Source organism: Staurois parvus, unplaced genomic scaffold (assembly GCF_062004578.1).
Source record: "Staurois parvus isolate SC_StPar_1 unplaced genomic scaffold, SC_StPar_1.0 ptg000249l, whole genome shotgun sequence".
Classification (NCBI taxonomy): Eukaryota; Metazoa; Chordata; class Amphibia; order Anura; family Ranidae; genus Staurois; species Staurois parvus.
Window position 1 is genome coordinate 11,325,908 of NW_028318045.1, and position 13,340 is coordinate 11,339,247.

A 13,340-nucleotide genomic window follows, 5' to 3' on the forward strand; every position below is an offset into this window, starting at 1 on the left:
CCAATTTTTACTGATCACTGTATCAGTGTCGCTGGCGACTTCCGATAGTGTTAGTGCCCCTCCCAGATTGCCCGCTAGTACACCAGTAATCCCATTTAACCCCTTAATCTCCCCCCCCCCCCCCCCCCCAGTTAACCCCTTCACTGCCCTGTCACCAGTGTCACTGATCAGTGATTCGATTTTTACTGATCACTGTATTAGTGTCGCTGGCGACTTCCGATAGTGTTAGCGCCCCTCCCAGATAGTTACTAGTTGCTATAATCAAGCATTTAACTGAATGACATTGATTCATTAAGGTTGTTTTTTTTTTTTTTTTTTTTTTGTGATTAGCTGTGATTGGGCACAGCTAATCACATGACACAGATGGGCTGTGATTGGCCCAGCCTGTGCATGTGATCGCTGTGACCATTCACAGCTAGACACACTTGTATACAATGGATGGAATGAAAGGAAGCCATCCATTGTATAGAACTGTCATGTGGCCTGCTGTAATTGGTCACAGCAGGTCACATGATACTGGCAATGGGGCCGGTACACAGATCTGCCATTGGCCGTGTTTGAGGTACACGGCTGGTGACAGATCTCGGCACAGTGCGGGCATGCGCAATGCGCGTTCCGGGAAGGAATGGCGTCCTCCCGGAGGGACGAAGTGTTTGCCCGGCTGCCATTGGCTGCCATTTGGCAACTGGTTAAACAGATACCTGTTAGGTTCTTGGTATCTGTGATAAGACTTCATCCTGCAAATGGCTGATCCCAGTAATGGGATCAGACCGAGCACCGCCATCTTCAGTGAATCATTTCAATTTGAGCCCTAGACTTTGTGTTACTAAACCCAGGGCCCTGCATTCACTCTGTCTAGTCTCCCACAGTGCACAGAACATGGAAATGCAATTATTTTTGTAAATCTAAACTGCTAAATACCTTTTCTCATCAGCTGTTAGAGCAGTCTTATGACTTCTATCAGTGTTACGCAGAGCACTGGTTAAAGCTTGTAGGAGGAGTTTTTTCTGCTCCAGGAGGATGCAGAATCCCTGACCTCTGTCTGCACAGTGTTGATCACATGTACTCTCCCAAGAAGAAAAAACCTCTCTGGCAATGCACACCGAACTGAGCATGTGCAGAGTGTCTCCACATGATATGTCTTATCAGGAGATCAGAGGGGGAAACTGGAAGAAAGGGAGGATCAGAGAAGTCAAGATCAAACAGCCTTCTTGCACAATGCAGAGGATTATCCCCTTAGGTTCCACAGTGCGTATAACATGATTTACTGCATATACAGACTGATTTTACTGTTGTGGGTTTAGCACCACGTTTAAGGTGGGTATGTACAGATCAAAATTCAGCCATTCGGCAGGGACTGACGAAATTTCAATCTTTTTGTGTGTCTCTCCCTGTTCCACGGACGTTGATTGGTCAGTTGGGAAACTCATTGAGCCAGTCGGGTGCAGGCATGATCAGTGTAATTCTGATAGTGGAGTGTGCACTTTCTGAGACATTCAGATCGGCAATGGCTGATGATGTCACTGCGTATGCGCAGTGATGCAATGTATTCAGGGCACACAGCGTGTACCGTGGATACAGAGCACAGTTTGGATGATTCCAGGCACCACGTTAATGTCAGTGGACTGCCCTATATGCGCTGAATGCTGCAAGGGAACTTGCAGCTTTTGGAGTGTCGTATGCTATTGCTGCACATTTTTCGCATTTTCTTGTATGTGCAAAAACATGCTTGTTGCGTGTGGGATGCCAAGGCTAGGTCTTTTGTTATATAATACGGATATGGTCAATACAAGCAAAGAATTGCCTGTGGATGTTGATGTCCTACTGCTTTTGAGTTAATTTAAAGTTTGCCATATGAGGGCTACCTCCGTAATAGTGGCATGTGCGCCCCCCCCCCCCTTTTCCCCAATCTTTCTTTGCAGAAATGGCACCGATCTGGTAATCGTTGCAGTTTAGTCCTCGGGATGATGTAGTCCGTTTCATTATTCTATCATTTCTTCTGTTGCCCTCCATGCATACTCCAACGTGTCTGTTAATACACTAGTAATGGGTGCCAGTCATATTGTATCTGAAGGTTCCCCTGGTGCTGCGAAGACTTGGATGCCTTCTGGTAGAATTGCTGTTGGGCACAGATGGTAGGGAACAGCTATGTATATTTAATCAGCCTGTGTCGAGATGAGAATAAATGCACACACTGCTAGTTTTCAACACCCAAGTCTGACCTTGTTATTGTTAAACTGGTAGGAGATTTAAAAAGAGATCTGACTAAGTGAAATGTGTAGACTGGCTTCCTTCTGAAAATGCTACTTACCTGGCTAAATTTGGCTTTGCAGACCCAGAGCAAGCATGCAGTAAACTGGGTAAGTGAAGCTAGAACTACTGATTTGTGTAAATCCGTGTTTCTCAACCTTTTTCCAGTCAAGGCACCCTTGAAAATGATTTTCATTCTCGAGGCACGCTAGTTAAGGCTTGGTTCACACTATTGCACGTCGGGGATTGCGCACAAAATCGCATGCAATCCCAACACGCACACAAATACACTGCACCTTAGCAGATGCACAGTGATGCGATTAACACTTAATGTTACCCCCATGCATTAGGAAATGCAGTGCGTTTTTTCTGTGTGGCGCAATTACAAAAAAAAATAGTTTGGGGACTAGGGCAGTTCACACCAGAACACGGTAGAGGAAAGGAGTGCTCTGTGTACATTTCCCGCACTGCAGGTGATTGCATTGCCCTTGCGATCTACACGTAGGTGCCAATGCATTAACGGCACCGCAAACACATATCGCAGATGTAGTTTGTTTTGAAGGCACCAGATTGGCTGCAACATCACACTGCGTGTTCCCCTCTCTGCTAACCTCTGGACCCCAATCCCACCTCTGGACCCCAATCCCCCTGCTAATCTCTGCATGCCAGAAGTCTTCTGCTCACCTCTGCACTGCAACCCCCCCATCTGCTCACCTTTGTACCCCGAACCCCCCATCTGCTCACCTTTTGTACCCCGAACCCCCCATCTGCTCACCTTTGTACCCCAAACCCCCCATCTGCTCACCTTTGTACCCCGAACCCCCATCTGCTCACCTTTGTACCCCGAACCCCCCATCTGCTCACCTTTGTACCCCGAACCCCCCATCTGCTCACCTTTGTACCCCGAACCCCCATCTGCTCACCTTTGTACCCCGAACCCCCCATCTGCTCACCTTTGTACCCCGAACCCCCCCATCTGCTCACCTTTGTACCCCGAACCCCCCCATCTGCTCACCTTTGTACCCCGAACCCCCCCATCTGCTCACCTTTGTACCCCGAACCCCCCCATCTGCTCACCTTTGTACCCCGAACCCCCCCATCTGCTCACCTTTGTACCCCGAACCCCCCCATCTGCTCACCTTTGTACCCCGAACCCCCCCATCTGCTCACCTTTGTCCCCCGAACCCCCCCATCTGCTCACCTTTGTCCCCCGAACCCCCCCATCTGCTCACCTTTGTCCCCCGAACCCCCCCACCTGCTCACCTTTGTACCCCGAACCCCCCCACCTGCTCACCTTTGTACCCCGAACCCCCCCACCTGCTCACCTTTGTACCCCGAACCTCCCCCACCTGCTCACCTTTGTACCCCGAACCTCCCCCACCTGCTCACCTTTGTACCCCGAACCCCCCCACCTGCTCACCTTTGTACCCCGAACCCCTCTCCCGCTCTCCTCCGTACCCCGAACCCCTCTCCCGCTCTCCTCCGTACCCCAAAACCCCCCTCTCTGTTCACTTCCACATCTCCCTCTCTGCTCACCTCCACACCACAAAACCCCCCGTTAGCACTCCGATGTACACCACTCTCCCTGCTAAACGTTACAAGGTAACCTCCACCCTCCCTTTTGATCCCCTCTGGACCCTGCTTTTCACTTACCAGAGCCTTGGGTCAGGCCATTCTTCTATTGCAATCCACACAGCTGTGGCCGGTGCTGGCCAGGTATTGTCCTGTAGGGGAGATGGAGAGCTCAGGATTCGGGAAGCTGCCTCCCCCTGCCACTGCTTTGCACTGCACTGTGTCAAATGAGCCCTTGCCCTTCTAATATTTGGCAGAGCAGGAATTCGGTCGGGTCTGACAGCTTTTTCAAGCATGATGCCACAGCACCCCTGAGGACCTCCAGGCAGCAGCCTGGGGTGCTGCGTTAACCCGGTTGAGAAACTCTTATGTAAATGTTCCAGGTCTGCAATTTAAAGCTAAACATTGGACAGATATGACACACATTAATGGCTTGCTGTATTCATTAATACATCATTGAATGTATTTCTTTAAATGCAAATCTCGTAAGTATCTGCCTTTTAACTTGGTGTCAGCCTCTTGCTGTTCTGTACAGAAATGCTCAGACTGGGCATGAGAGAAGCAGCACAAGGAGCCAGTCACAGTACCTTAATCTGTCCGGCTATCTCCTACTCTGGTCACCTTTTAGGTAATCCCTAAAAACTCCTCTCTTCAGGAAAGTTTATCCCACCTCCCCCTAACAAATCTTTTCATTTTTTTCCATCAGCTCATTCCACACAGTTACTACCTTTTTTGTGCCTCTTGCCCTGATGTATTAGATTGTAAGCTCTTATGAGCAGGGCACTCTTGTATTGTAACTGTACTGTCTCCCTTTATAATTAAAGAACTGCGTCAACTGTTGGCACTGTATAAATTATCTCCCAGAGGTGAGTACACGTCTCACATTTTGTAAATATTGTATTATATCTTTTCATGTGACAACACTGAAGAAATGACACTTTGCTACAATGTAAAGTAGTCAGTGTACAGCTTGTATAACAGTGTAAATATGCTGTCCCCTCAAAATAACGCAACACAGCCATTAATGTCTAAACCGCTGGCAACAAAAGTGAGTACACCCCTAAGTGACAAGGTCCAAAGTACTGAAGTTGTTGGGTCTGTTTAGCAGCCAGGCAAATGGCATTCTCAGTAAACATTTACTTAAAGAGGCTCCTGCCCACAGATAACACAAACCAATAAAAGGATTATGCTGACAACATTACAGGTGAAACGTGTAATGGCAAGCTGTTCTCAGAGCTGCCGCCACTGGTGGTTTTATTCTTTGCTGTGCTGCAGCGGGGAAAGTCTAGCCTGGCATGTGTGCAGAAAGAAGAGGCGCTTGAACTAGTGAACACACAAACTTTCATTTTTCACAGGCAGAGGTTCAGGGCCATTTTAGGGTATAAAGACCCCCCGCAATAAATCTTTTGCAAAAATGTAGTACATGCACCCCTATTAATAAATTGTGCATTTGTAATAAATATTTTTGCATGGAAGCCTGCAGAGCATTGCAACTGTGGTCAACGCATTGTGGGTGCAATGCACACAATCCTTCACTGTGTCCATCTAAGGCCTGTATGGACTTACCATTATGGGGCTGGAGGAAACAAACCACATCCCTGCACTACGAAGTAAGCCATAAACCGCAGTGTCACCACACTTGTGCCAATGTCAGAGGAAATGGATATGAACCCTGCATGGTGATGGATGTGTAAATGACCAAGATCAGGCATAGGTATGCACTGACCTGGAGGGTGCCAGTCCTAGGGGGAGGAATAGTCTGTCAGACAAATATTAAGGCTAGAGATTGGAAGGTCAGATATTCTCACTGCTAAGAGGGCTATTGTGTCAGGACGATGTTCATGTGTACCCCCCCAAAAAACATTAAAATAGCTGAAGTAATCATCAGCTTCAACCAGATTGACAGGAATATTGTACCTTCTATGCAAAGCAATACAACAAAGTTATTCAATCAACGCATTTTCATTTTATTGCACACATTGCCAGAACAACTATAAGGGGCCTGTCATGTCTTTTCCCAGCTCATGCATTGTCACCATATAATAAAGACTCAAGGGTCGGGATTGGATTTTCTCCACACAATATACAAGTGTCCAGTTGAAAGGGCCAGGGTGTCACCATGTAATTACTCCTGATCAATGCGTTTTTATTTCTTCCCGGTGCATTGCTGGCCTTGGTGCTGAGATTAAAACTGCATAAAGCCCTTAGAGAACAATTACAAAACGGGGACTGAGACATTCACAGTAATAATTATGTCAGAGAGATGGTGGCTTGTGTGTGTTGTGATGTTTAAAGGTGAACATACACATTTGGATCGTAAATATGAAAGCATATTGTCTGCAGCACCAATTGATAATTATTTTGTCATGGTAACATACATACTTTTATTGGCGAACTGCTTCCAGGTGTTGTGGTTTGTGGGTATTTTTGTTTTTCCTTTTTTTTTTTTTCTTTTCTTTTTCTTTTCTTTTCTTTTTTTCTTTTCTTTTTTTCAGACCTAATTGAACAAGACAAACTTAGAAGCTTGTTTGGCTACAATGCACAGCTGCACCACATTTTGCACTCTCCAGTTTTAGTAAATCAACCCTACTGTCTGTTTTCCAGTTTTAATGTATATCAGGGTTTTTATCAATTAATCCATATAGTGTGTGTTTTGGGTTCAGAAGCTTTTTGTCACCATAGTGACATGTCCCAGTACTGATATGTACCCCATTTTTATTGCTCCCACTGCCTTTTGGAAACTGGATGGCCTTTTCTGCTGCCCATTTGCCAACTGTCTGAAGCTGCATGCCCCAACCAACTGTTCATGAAGGCCAGAGAGAACATGTTTGTTCTACTTCAAGTGCATTATTCTTAAAGTGGTTTGTGAATGCAGTAATCAATATGGGCACAGGTTTTATCTCCTCTTATCCTGTGTGGATTTCACAACTTCCTTTATTTTTTTTGTATGTACTGCATCCTGCTACATATGGGTGTAAGGAACATGTTTGACCAATCTGTGCTGATTTGCATTGTAAGGAGATCTTTGGTCAGGGACACCCCCCCCCCCCCCTCCTCCTGTGCAGTCATGACTTTTTTCTTTGATATTGGCCACATCTTTTCCCCTCTGTAGATCATTCCCATTGAATGAGTGCCTGCATTTTATTTGATAATAAGTTCACTTATTGCTTTGCCCCTCTCCCCTAACTAGTGTTAATTTAGTTGCCGAAAATATTTTCGTCAGTTTTCATCAGCGACATGTCTTCAGTGACAAAAACTAAACAAACCTCCAATTTGAATTTTTGTCAATTGGCAAAAACTATGATGAAAATCAATTCCAGTTTTTATCAATGAACAAAATCAGACTGAAAATATGAGGGAGGGATGTTTACCCACTTCCACTTTGAACTGCTTTTCCTGTGAACAGTAAACAGATTCTTATTATAGACAGAAGCATTACCTTTGAGTATTAGTTTGGTTATGCTGTGCCTGTACTTATCGCTGCAGAAAACTTTTTTTTTTTTATAATATTTTAAAATTGCTCTTCTGTCAAAACAGCAATATTTTTTATTACAACTTACCTAAACCCATTAGATTTTAGTTGACTAAAACGTACTAGATATTTTAGTTGAATAAAACAATTCAGATGACTAAAATACAACTAAAATTAAAATGGCATTTTAGTTAAGACGGACTAAAATGAAATCGAAATCTGACGTCAAAGTGAACACTGCCCCTAACCTAACAAATCCTGTTCCCTTCCATAGATGCACACATACCAAACAGGATGCCTGCAGCATCCTGTGTTTTGACATCTGGCAAGTCCTCATTCTCTAACTGTGCCTGCTCAGCAGACCCCATAAACTTCTTTGGGGCTTGTCTACCTCTGTCTGCTGGATAGGAATGTTTGACATTGTAATTCTGCTTTAAGCAATTCCTTTTACAAGAGTTTGTTGACTAAAATTAGATTTTAATCCAAAAGGCAGAGAGATGAACAGGAATGTAACAATTAGGAACTTTAGATTGTACGCCCCTTGAGGGTTAGGGACTGATGTGAATGTACAATATATATGTAAAGCACGGTGTAAATTGACAGCGCTATAGAAGTACCTGCAATAAATAGATTTATTTATCTATTTATTATTACTATGGGTCCTGGTTTGTGGTGATTTCACCGAAGCATACATGTCAGCGAAGGCAGAAGTGGGATATACTGACAAATTTTGGCAGACATAGGAAAACGTTTTGGATAGAGTAGGAAAGGGTTAAAACCTTGTTCAGGTTAAACTGTTCTTTTTTGCGTCAAATGTCCTGCTAGGAAGATTTCCCTTTGTTTCCGGTCTTTGTGATGCAATAGGAAATGAGAGAAAATATACTATAGTAAGTGGATTGCCATCATAGACAGTTGTCAACAAAACAGGTGTTCCCATTGGAAGATTGCCACTTGCTTTTTGTGACCACTGAAAATTTTAGGATTTCCTCTTAGGGCCCTTTCATACAAGCAGACTGTCCGGGTCCACCTGCCCGTTTTCCAAGCAGTCCTGATTGGATGCTTAAGCATAAACATAAGCGGAGCAGACACGAACCTGTCATCCACTTGCTCAGCAGATCTGCTGACGGATCCACCCTCTGTAAAAGAGGCCTAACATTCTGTCTTGGTGGTCACCAAGACATGGCATAGGGGGGGGGGCTAACATTTCACCAATTTGTGCAGGATGGAAAAAGGGTTTACACACACACACACACACACACACACTTACTTTAATGGCGTCTTAGTCTGTAGGGTTTAATATTGAGTTGGTCCACCCTTTTGCAGCTTTAACTCTTCTGGGAAGGCTGTCCACAAGGTTTAGGAGTGTGTCTATGGGAATGTTTCACCATTCTTCGAGATGCACATTTGTGAGGTCAGGCACTGATGTTGGACGAGAAGGCCTGGCTTGCAGTTTCCACTCTAATTCATCCCAAAGGTGTTCTGTTGGGTTGAGATCAGGACTCTGCAGGCCAGTCAAGTTCCTCCACCCTATACGCACTCATGCTATGTGTCTACGGACCTTGGTTTTGTGCATTGGTGCTCAGTCATGTTGGAACAGGCAGGGGCCATCCCCAAACTATTACCACAAAGTTGGGAGCATGAAATTATCCAAAATATCTTGGTATGCTGACGCCTTAGGAGTTCCCTTCACTGGAACTAAGGGGCCAAGCCCAACCCCTGAAAAACAACTCCACACCATAATCCCCTCCAACAAACTCTACACTTGGGGCAATGCAGTCAGGCAAGTCATCGGATTGCCAGAGAAGCATGATTCATCACTCCAGAGAACATTTATCCACTACTCGAGTCCATTGGCGTTGTGCTTTGCCCCACTGCATCCAACACTTTGCATTGCACTTGGTAATGTAAGGCTTGGATGCAGCTACACTTGGCGATGGAAACCCATTACATGAGCTCTACACACTGTTCTAACGTGAAGGCCACATGAAGTTAGAGGTCTTTAGCTATTGATCCTGCAGACAGCTGGTGACTTCTGCGCACTGTGCGCTTCAGCATGCACTGTCCCCGCTCTGTCATTTTATGTGGCCTACCACTTTATGGCTGATTTGCTGTTGTTTTCCAGTTGGTTCCACTTTGTTATACCGCTAACAGTTAACCATGGAATATTTAATAGCACGGAAGTTTCACGGATGGACTTATTGCACAGGTGGCAACCTATTGCGGTACCATACTTTAATTCACTGAGCTCCTGAGAGCGACCCATTCTTTCACAAATGTTTGTAGAAGGAGTCTGCATACCTAGGTGCTTGATTTTATACACCTGTGGCCATGGAGGTGATTGGAACACCTGAATCCAATGATTTGGAGGGGTGTCCCAATACTTTTGACAATAATGGTGTATATATGGAAGCAAGCTGCAGCTGTCGGCAAGTGGCTCAATTGTGCAACTAGGAAAAGATTAGACCTGTTCTGATTAGTGTGTGTGTTTTTGTGTTTTTGTTTTTTTTCTTTAAATGCACTAGTTACAGAGCAGGACATGATACATAAGGGCATTTCCTCAGTGCCAGAATCAGTAAAACTCCATTTCCATTTTCATTTTCATCCGTTCTTTGCTTAAATTCAGTTGCTGTCAAGGAAGTTGAATTTTAGGAACATGCCTGTCTGCCATGTACTTGGGTAGATGGCAGATGAGTGTTTTAAGGTCTGTTGTCAAGTAGCATGAACCCACGCCCTTCATATTTCTTATTTTTTTTTTTCTTTCTTTGTCCCAAATTCCCCTACAATTCAATCGATGAAAACCAGTAAAGCATTGATTCCCTAAGGTCATCCCTCCCTGCTGAGACATCTGCCTACCACTGCCTCTGCTAATGGAGATACGGTGTCAGACTTCATACAGGAAGCTATTAGACCAGTGCAGGCTTCTTTTTTTTTTTTTTCTCTTATCGCAGTGTATTTTACAATATTAATTACTTATGCTTCCTCAGCTTCTTTTACATTTTTAAATGAATACAATCCGTCATATTTTTTTTTTTATTAAATGGTTTTTAATCTGTGATTATGATCAGTTTAATGCAAATGTGCTTGACTGTGTTCAGTTTGTAATTATATATGTACAGTGAACAATGCCATTGCTTATACAGTATTGGCCCATAAACTTAAATTGATTTTGGTATAGAGGTTTCATTACTGATGCATTTTGATCATCAAAACTTTTATCACTGAACCTTTTTGGTAGCGGTGTGTTTGTGTGGCGTGTGTGGTTTGTTTTTTTTTTTGTGTTTTTTTTTTTTTTTGTTTTACTATATCAACAAAATCTTTGTACATCGTTTTACAAACTTGAGACATGAGAGAATGCCTGTTGCTCTGTGGGTTCACTAGAAGGATAGCAAGCAAGATGAATATTTGAGACTGTCTGATGAAAACCCTAGATACAGGCACTTTTACAGACACAGCCATCCAATAGAGGATGAGTCTCTCCACTGATGCTTGTTTGTATCTGTACTGCTTTTCTATCTCAGACAAGTCATTGTGGAAGCACAAGCAACTGAGAAGAAACTCCATAAGCTAGTTGTTAGAAAGATAGAAGCAAGTCAAAAGCTGTGTTGCTTTGGATTACTTCTGAGGCCCAAGTACATGAATCCTAAAGAAACCCCTGGTACAGCAGTCTTAGGTCCCTTACCAGCTGTGTGGAGAGCAATACCTAGCAACTTTTTAGGATGTTTAGTGAGATTCTGTTACCCTAGTAACTTCAGAGGTGCTTAAGTCAAGTATTTGTACATTTTCAAAATGTATGTTTTATCCTTTTAAAGATTCTTATTTGCCGCATTTTGGTTTGGTAAAATGCCATTGAAAGTATTTTGGTATATCTTATAAATTTAGTTGTATTTATATGTAGCACCCTCTAGTTTAACTAGGGGGAGCTAGATTCCTAATTGTCATAGAAGAAGGCTAAGTAGCAGCCTGGGTGTAATACCCAGAAGGTCAAATTGTGGTCATGAGCTGAGGCTGTATAGTCCAGCTCCTCTGGAATTTCCCCCTGCTCTAGGGCTGTGGAGGAAGGCTCTAGAGGCAGTGGGTGGGTCTGTGGAGTGACTGGCTTGCACTCTTGAAGGATCCTAGCCAATTCCCAACAGGAGATTGAAGAGGGGCTGGGACACCCTTAAAAGTGTTGGAGCCTGCTCAGCTGCATGAGAGTTCAGGAGGAAGATGTGAGGTTTGAAGGCAGGAGGCTGTGAGGAGGCCCAGTGGGATGGGGCTTACCTGCAGGTCTGGAGCTGGAAAAGGAGAAGCTCAGAGTTTCACCGGCCTCCTCCAGAGCGAGGACCCACCTGTATGGCAGGTAAGGAGTGGCCTAGCTAAAAAGGTCTGGAAACGGCTACCAACCCACCAGCGGTACATGAGAAAATCGGAGTATCTCTGCACCCCCTGGGTGGATAGGGGTAGGAGCACTCTGGTGGGAAACAAGATTCGCTGTCTACTTGGAACTGTGCACTTTTAAAGTAACAGACACCAGATCCCCTGTTCAGGGATACCTCAAGATTGCTGGGTGAAGGAGTTCATCTAGGGTCTAGGGGGTGGTACATTGAGGAGACCCTGGCTAGCTCTCCAACAAAGATTATGTTGCAGTGAAGGCTTGTAACTAGTTCCAGGAAGTTGTCCTCCGTTCATCAGTTTCCTTGGGCATCCTGTACACCCCTAACCCTATCCCAGTTAAAATCCCCTAAATCAACTAAACCAAAGCTCAAGGACTGATTTCTGACTCTGTATGCAAGCCTGTGTGAAGATGTGTATTGACTGGCTGTGCAGATCTATAGAGGGATCCAAATCGTCTAGCGACGCCTAAGGAGGTAGTTCTACATATGATTGTATCTGCCTAAGCGGGCAGTTTTGTTTTAGGTGCTTTTATATAGGGTACCTCTTGGCTCTGTTGGTTACATTATATAATTTGGGTATATCTGTTCAAACAGTGCAAAAGAAAATCCCCGATGATCATATCAGAAACTCAGAGTAGGCCTGTGTCCTGTGCACTCGTACTATATTATCTTAAAGTGGAGTTCCAGTCTTTTTTTTAAACTTCCAATATTTCCAATGCCCCTCCAATGTACAGTGCAAAATGGAAATAATTTTTTTTTACCTTTTTAAATACCTTTTTATTATAATTCTTCAGGCGACACTTCCTGTCCCGTCCTCCTAGGCGATGTCATTAGGCGATTCCCTTTGACTCCTGGGATATTGGCGTCATCTATCCCAGGAGTCTTTGGGAAGCCTAATAATGTAATGTGATTGGCAGGTTGCCATAGCAACAGGGTGGGTACTTCCATGATGCTGCCATTGCTACAACAACCTGCACTAAACACAATGCGCCGTGCAGTGTCATTACTGCGCAGACTTGAGATCAGGAGGTGTGTGCTGGGTAGCCAGCTGCACCGAATCCCGAAAAAAAGACACAAGTGGGCTTCAGATGCCCACATCCTAAATGGCCACCTGCCTGCATCTGAGATCAGGTAAATTATTAAAAAATTTTAAGCTAACCAGCACGAATACTGTTCTAACAGTTTTCTAATTCAAATGTACAAGTAATAACAATCACAAGGGAATTAAAAAAAAAAGTTGATTATGGGGACTGGAGTTCCGCTTTAAGTAGTCTGATTAGCCCTCCTAGTTATTTGGGATCATGGGACTACAAAATATGGTTTCTAGTGTTATGGAGAGTGATTCAATAGTTTGGCAACAGACAGTGGGCAGTGCAGACAACATTTAGTCCACTAAAATGCTATGTGTTGTCAGCCCACAACAAGAATTGGGAGCCAAGTACATTTCTGGGCAATCGTTATTTTTCTATACTTGCAGGGTCTTAAAAGGGATAAAACATAGGAAATATGTATGTATTGGAGGTATACAAGTGTTTCACAGGTTCACACACCAAAAACGTGAACCACAAAACAGAAATTCACAAGCTGGCTTTCTCGTCCAATAGGAAAACCTCTCTGTGTTTCACCCAAATAGGGTTTAATTGTACAGGCCCCTACAATTAAGCCCTACTTTG

General features: G+C 44.1%; 1 protein-coding gene across 3 annotated transcripts in view; it reads left to right on the forward strand.

Annotated features, from left to right (window-relative positions):
• KIAA0930 (KIAA0930 ortholog) overlaps positions 1–13,340 on the forward strand; it is a 76,709-nt gene that overhangs the window by 29,527 nt on the left and 33,842 nt on the right. The window lies entirely within an intron of this gene.